At 42.7% G+C, this 7435-nt stretch overlaps 1 non-coding gene across 1 annotated transcript; it reads right to left on the bottom strand.

The window, feature by feature from the left end:
- Positions 1-4534: 4534 nt before the first annotated feature.
- Trnat-ggu (transfer RNA threonine (anticodon GGU)) lies at positions 4535-4610 on the bottom strand. Its single transcript has one exon. It is a non-coding gene; the product is annotated as a tRNA-Thr (tRNA).
- Between the last annotated feature and the right edge of the window lie 2825 nt (positions 4611-7435).

Here is a 7435-nt window from a genome sequence, read left to right as displayed (position 1 = left end):
AATGATGGCTACTTGCCATTGTACAATTTTTAAGACCTCTAGAATGTTTCGCACCGAGTGAATCCTGATGTAAACTCTATGACTTCAATCCATAATAATGTATCAATATTAATACTGGCTCATTGCTTGTAACAAATATTCCATACTCATGAAAAATGTTAGTTACAAAAAAAAACTGTATGGAGGGAGATGGGATATATGTGAAATTCCTGAACTATATGGTCCATTTTTTTCTGTAAACAAAATCTATTCTATTTTCTAGAATGCACATGTTTCTTCCCTTAGTGTGTATTTATGTAGCATCTCCCATACTGAGCTCTGCCGAAGGTGTTGAAGACAGTGTGGCCTGCATGGCACAGAAGGAGTCACGGTCCCCTGGTGGGGCTCACGTTCTGGTGGGGATGGGATGCCTATGCAAGCCCACGAGTGAACACGTTAATTTCAGGGTGGCATGAAGACAAAGCAACAGGTGTGCCTGGGAAAGCTGAGGCCCTGCGACAAGGCAGTGTGGAAGGACCTCCCTCAGCTGAGGAGCCCTGGGCTGGGACCTGAGCAAGGGCAAGCCTGGGGCTGCGTTCCACAGGGCTGGGCTGGAAGAAAAGCAAATGCTAAAATCCAAAAGGGCCAGCCAAGGCAGGAAAGGAAAGAGTCCTCTGTGGGGTTGGGGTGACTTATCCCTTGGGCTTGAGCAATGGCTGGATGGAGGAATCATAATTTGACATGGGAGAGACTGAGGGAGCCAAAGTCGGCTGTGGGGGACAAGGGTAGGTAATTTATTTATTTATTTAATATTTATTTATTTATTTATTTTTAGTGGTGCTGGGGGTTGAACCCAGGGTCTTGTGCATGTGGGGCAAGCATTCTACCAACTGAGCCATATCCCCAGCCCCTTATTTTATTTTTTTTTTAATGAACAGGTTATATATATATTTTTTTAGATCAGTTTTAGGTTTATGGAAAAAATTGAGTGGAAGATAGAGAGTTTCTATATACCTCCTCTGCTCCAACCTATTAATTTCCTTATTACTATATTAATATTTTGCATTAATGTGGTACATTTGTTACCACTGATGAACCAACACTGATACATTAATATTAATTAAAATCCATGGCTTACTTTAGGGTTCAGTATCGGTGTTGTATGACCTGGGGTTTTTGCCAAACGTATAATGCCAACTATCCACCATTACCACATTCCATGGAAGAATTTTACTGCCCTAAAAATTCTTAGTGCTCTGCCTCTTCATCTACCTTTTTCTCAACTCCAGGCAACTATTGACTTTTTTATTTTTAAACTGTGTCAATGGCTTTGCCTTTTCTAGAATGTTGTCTATTTGTAGTCATGTAGTATATGGACTTTCTATATTGACTTTTTCATATAGCAATATGCATTTGAGTTTCTTCCATGTCAGGTTGTGACCTGATAGCTCATTTACTTTTAGTGCTGAATAATATTCTTTTGTCCGAACAGTTTGTGTATCATTCTCTCATGGAGGAAAACCTTGTTTGCTTCTAGTTTGGACAATAATGAAGAAAGCTGCTATAAATGTCCACATGCATGATTTTGTGTGAATATAAGTTTTCAATTCATTTGGATCAATGCCCAGGAACTTCACTGCTAGATCATATGGTAAGATATGATTAGTTTTGTAAGAAACTGCCAAACTATCTTCCAACGTGTGTCATTTTGCATTCCCACCAGCAATAAATGAAAGTTCCTGTTGTTCCTCATCACCACCAGTATTTGGTTTTGTCATGTTTTAGATTTTAGCCACCCTAATAGATATGTAGTGACACCTCAAAGGGTGGATATTTTTTAGGTGGGAGGTTATAATGCATGCCAATAGTGTATGAGAATGATCTCATAGAGAATGATAAATTAATACTGGGGAAGAGTTGATATAAAGTTGCTAAGATGGGGTGGGAAGGGCTCAGAAAGGGTTGAACTTCCATAGGAACAGAGACTTTGCATCCTTTGTAACAGAGGAAAGGCACACAGATGGTGTGTCTAGATTTAGAGGAAGAATGTAAAAGAGTTCCTGAGTGACAGCATCTACTTTTTACAGGAAATATGTAGCAATGTTTTTGCTGAGAGGTTGTGTGGTAAGGGTCATGAAGGAGATTTGTGGAGATGTGGAAAGTTCTTGTGTGTCAAAGATTTCATGGTGAAAGGTAACTTAGCGGGCTCGAGAATGTTATTATGTGAATTTGATCCTTCTCTTCATAAAATCTATACCCCTGCAACTTTCCGCCCTCTTGGGTGGGGAATAGTCAGTAAAAAGGGTGCCAAATTAGGAATCTGGATCTGGTCCCGCCTCTAGCATATCACCTTATGGGTTTACTTTTGAGGCCAAATACTCAGTGCTAGCATCCTTTTGGCAGGTTCTGGCTGAAGCTTCAGCTGGCTATCCCATGATAGGCTATGAACTTGCCGCACACGTGCATGTGTGAGGCAGGTGGGAGTCAGTTCCTCCACAGAGTCTCTGCCTGAGACCCCGCCCTGCTCCCCCCTGCATCCCGTTGCCACACTTAGCCTCTTTCCTGACAGCTTCCCTCCTTAGCCCAGGCAGGTAGAGGAAATAGGGAGAGGGAGGGCTGCTTCTCTAGCTCATCGGCTAGGTTCCTAATTAAAGGGTGTTGCAACCAGGGTGGACTTCTGACTTTGTTTGATAAAGTGGCAGCTGCCTCTGTCACACCCAGCCTCAACTCAGGGACTAAGCTGCGTGCACGTGATCCTCCGTCTTTACCTCTGGTTCTCAGAATAGCTCACTTCCTTCCTCTTTCACTCTCTTTTTCAGTCGGCAATATGATCTAGAGCTTGGTTGTATCTGTGTCTTCACCCTACCAGCCTTCTTTTGGGGAATGTACCAGGACTATGAGGCTGCTATAGTCATATGGTGGCTCAACCCTTCCCTGGGCTTGCCTGAGAAATGGGCTCAACCAGTGTTCAAAAGAAAGAAAAAAGGTAGCAAGGAGGATTTTGGCCTGTTTTCTAATGTAGATCATGTTGATGGACCAACTGAAGTCCCTTGAATTTGTGAGTAGCATTGCATTATTTTACATACATTCTACTGAATCTCATGTAGCAAGTTACTTCAAAAATGTAGATTCATTAAAAAACTACACTGAAATCTCACCAGTTGCTTCTCATGTGCATTGTGTCTGCCATTGGCCCAGTTATCGATTGGGAGATCTATGCACATGAGGAGGGAACCTGGTGGATTTCCAGGGGGCCCTTCTCTCTAGGGAAGCAACCCAAGAAGGCAGGTAGCTCACAGGAGGCTGGCAAGGTCTAATCAAGGTGTCTAGACTTGATCCTAGGTCCTGGCGAGGTTGGGGAGCAGGAACATCTGGGTGCAGCACCCCTCAAAGATCCCCTGTGTCAACCAAGGGAGAAGTCAGTGTCTCCTGCAGGGACAGCTGTAAGAAACTCAAAGATGAATGCCCCAGGGACCCCCCTCCCCACATTGCAAATGTGAAGTACTCTGCTAAAACCTCTGGGGACCTAGAGCAGCTGGGATGCTGGCAGTAAGGGAACCTGGACTGAACATTCCAAGAATTTTTCTGGATGGGAAGGACGAGTGGGGAACTACTTCCAGGACCTACTTGTTGTTGTCTAGACCCTCTGGGCTATCTCCTGGTCAGCAAAAAGTGATAATTACATTTGTTTTCCAACAGTTTTTTTTCTGATACCCTTGGGTTCAGAGCCCAAATTGGATTATTTTGTTTCTGATCAATAGCTTGATCAGAGGGAGATTAAGGACTATCCATTGGGTCTGGAAATCGAGAAGGGAGAAAAGGTGAATATAATAAAGTCAGCTAGAGGATAAAAATTCAGTAAGGATGTCTGACTTTTGCGGGAGGGGTCAATGATGAATGACTCTGGGTTAGAGGTGATGTGGCAGTAACATGGGGAGATTCTTGGCCACAGGGCTAAGATGCATGATTAGAGAGTTGGACTCAAGCTATAGGTGAGGGTTGGAGTTAGGGATGGAAGTTCAGTGATGGAGTGTGAACTTCAGGCAGAAGTTCTCAATATGGAGAGTAGCGAAGGTAGTATTGGCTATCATGATGGTGGGCAGCTAGTACCAGTGTTTGGTGGGCAGAGACCAGGGATGCTGAACATTCTGTATTTTTAGGATCACCTCCCATGATAAAAGTGGTCCTGAGCCTCTTAAGACTCTTGAATTATTTATGTAGGTGAGAAACCTATTTGTAATTATTTGAGCTTAGAACCTAATTCTGTCTTACATTTAATCATATGTTTTGGTTTGTGATGGAATGGTCACTCCTGAAATTCTTATGTGGAAGTTGTAACACTCCATATAACGGTATTTGAAGGCAGGGACCCTGGGGAGGTAATTAGGTCAGAAGGATACAGGCCTCATATGAGATTAGTGCTCTGATAAGAAGAAAGATAATCAGAAAGAGCTCTCACTCTTTCTCCACCATGTGAGGACACAGTAAGAAGATGACCATCTGCAAGCCAGGATGAAAAAAAAAAAAACCTCACCAGGAACTAAAGTCCCAAACCTGGGAGTAGGTGCTGGGGATTGAACCCAGGTCCTTGTGCGTACCAAGCATATACTCTACCACTGAGGTATACCCCCGACCCCAGGAACTGAATCTTGATCTTGCACTGCTAGCCTCCAAAACTGTGAAAAATAATTTTCTGTTGGTTAAGCCACCCCATCTAAACCCTTTTGTTACAGAGCCAAACAGACTCAAACAGTATGATTTTAATATCACCAATTTTTCAAGAAATGTAATTGCTGCAAAATTGAGAAAAAACCATACTTTATTTTGTTCAGAAATTTACCACAAGTTCTTCCTTCTGGAAAGATCACCACACCAATAACATCAGTCATGATATCTGAGTCAACAGATCACACCTCTACCAGACAGTGTGGCCACCATGTGGCACTTTTGATGAGCCCAGATTAAACAGGAGATTAGCATGATCTTATTTATTTATTTATTTATTGTAAACAAATGGGATACATGATGTTTCTCTGTTTGTACATGGCGTAAAGGCATACCATTTGTGTAATCATAAATTTACATAGGGTAATGTTGTTTGATTCATTCTGTTGTTTTTTCCCTTCCCCCCCACCCCTCCCACCCCTCTTTTCCCTCTATACAGTCCTTCCTTCCTCCATTCTTGCCCCCCTCCCTAACCCTAACTCTAACCCTAACACTAACCCCTCCCACCCCCCATTATGTGTCATCATCCACTTATTAGCGATATCATTTGTCCTTTGGTTTTTTGAGATTGGCTTATCTCACTTAGCATGATATTCTCCAATTTCATCCATTTGCCTGCAAATGCCATAATTTTATCATTCTTTATGGCTGAGTAATATTCCATTGTATATATATACCACAGTTTCTTTATCCATTCATCAATTGGCATGATCTTATTTATAGGTTAGTAAGTTCTCTCTCCTTGCTGTGTCTTGGGAATTTCTGAAGGAAGACTGGGGACATTAATAGCAAGGAGGCTCTTGTAATCGTTCAGTGGTGGTGGAATCCTGGACCAGGATATCAGTGGGGGAATGATTTAGAAATAGGAAGAATTGGCATGATCTTATTTATAGGTTAGTAAGTTCTCTCTCCTTGCTGTGTCTTGGAAATTTCTGAAGGAAGACTGGGGACACTAATAGCAAGGAGGCTCTTGTAATCGTTCAGTGGTGGTGGAATCCTGGACCAGGATATCAGTGGGGGAATGATTTGGAAATAGGAAGATCAGTAAATAGAGTTTGGTGCTAGATTGGCCGTGTGGTTAGGGTCACATAAGGATGCAAAGTAAACTCCCAAGATCCTGGCTTAGGCATTCATTAGATGGTGGTACTGTTTTCTAAGATGGCATGTGTGGTGGCTAATTTAATGTATTGGCTTGGCTAGGTCATGGTGCCCAATTCTTTGGTCAAACACCAGTCTGGATGTTGCTGTGAAGGCACCTTTAAGACATGATTAATATGTGAATCAACAGACTTTGAGTAAAGCAGATTACTTTCCATAATAGGGGTGGACTCATCAAATCAGTGTTAAAAGACTGAGGTCCCTTTAAGAAAAGGGAATTCTGCCTCCAGATACCTTCAGGCTCAAGCTGCAACATACGTGCTCCCTGGGTCTCCAGCCTGCAGCCTACCCTGCAGGTTTCAGATCACAGTCCTAGGATCACATGAACCAATTCCTCAGGAGGGTGAGTCACCTACTGCTGGAGTCTCAGCCCTCTGCCAGAGGTGGCCCTGTTGAAACAGGTGGAATCACTCCTGGGCTGGATATTAGGAAAAAAGGTTGAGATAATGCAATTCCTCGGCTCTCACTGAGTCATCCCGCACATTCAGCCATGACCTGTGGATGTTCTCTTAATTTTTTAGCTGGTGATTTTGGGAGTTGCTCCATTCTGTACTTCGGTGTTTGAATCACCAGATGTGACTGATTCCTTCTGCCTGTATTTATGGCCTCATCTATTTAACAGCTGGATTGACAATCGAAGAAAGTTAAAATCAGACACAAACTCACCCAGACCAAGCCAGCACTTCCCCTTATGATGTGCTCTGCTCTGCTCTCTTCTGTTCTGTCGCATCACATCCCACTTTTTATTCTCTGTAATGCTGCCTGAGACTCACTCCATTGTCTCTCAGTATCCTTGGGGATTGGTTCCAGGATGCCCTCTCCATACTAAAATTCACTGATGCTCAAGTCTCTTAAATAAAATGGCGTAGCATTTGCATAGAACTACACACATGCTCTGTATACTTTAAATCATCTCTCGATAACTTTTAAAACCTACTACACTATTAATGTGACACAAATAGTTGTTGTATTGTTTGGAGAAAAATGACAAGAAAGATTCCCCCCACCCCAAATATTTTCAATCTGAGGTTGGTTGAATCCATGGATTCAGAACCTGCAGATGCAGAGGATGGACTGTAAATTTATTTCATGAGCCAGTTGCAGTTGGGAAAACTTGATTTGGAAAAAGACAAAGGAAACACACAAACCTTTGTGAAATGAAGGGGTGATTAAGAACAGAAACCAGCGAGGTATTTCTTAGGTAAAAAGTAGCTGTGCGAACAGAGCAGTGTGTCTCCTGGCAGGTTGTGAGACTCTGCCCTTCCCATCCTTGGCCAGGGCAGACCAGAGAGGAGGGGGCTTCCTGTCTCAGGCCAGGGATCCCCCAGTGTGCAACTACTTATAGGTCAAGGGCAGGCTACAGACCTAAGTTCCGTTTCTTAGGAACTTTGTGTTTCCCAAATGTGTGCTATCAACAGGCTGTGAAATCAATTCATTGAGTCTCAGGAATCATTAAAAGAAAAAATTAAAAGAGAAATGTAATGGAATGTAGACTAGAATAGAAAATAGAGCACATAGTCCCTAGGAAGGATAAATATCAACCTGTTTCAAGTGCATGTGGTGTACATAGTGG

The sequence above is a fragment of the Sciurus carolinensis genome, chromosome 9 (assembly GCF_902686445.1).
Source record: "Sciurus carolinensis chromosome 9, mSciCar1.2, whole genome shotgun sequence".
Lineage (NCBI taxonomy): Eukaryota > Metazoa > Chordata > Mammalia > Rodentia > Sciuridae > Sciurus > Sciurus carolinensis.
Note: the sequence above shows the minus strand (reverse complement) of the source record. Positions and strands in the feature narration are given on the sequence as shown.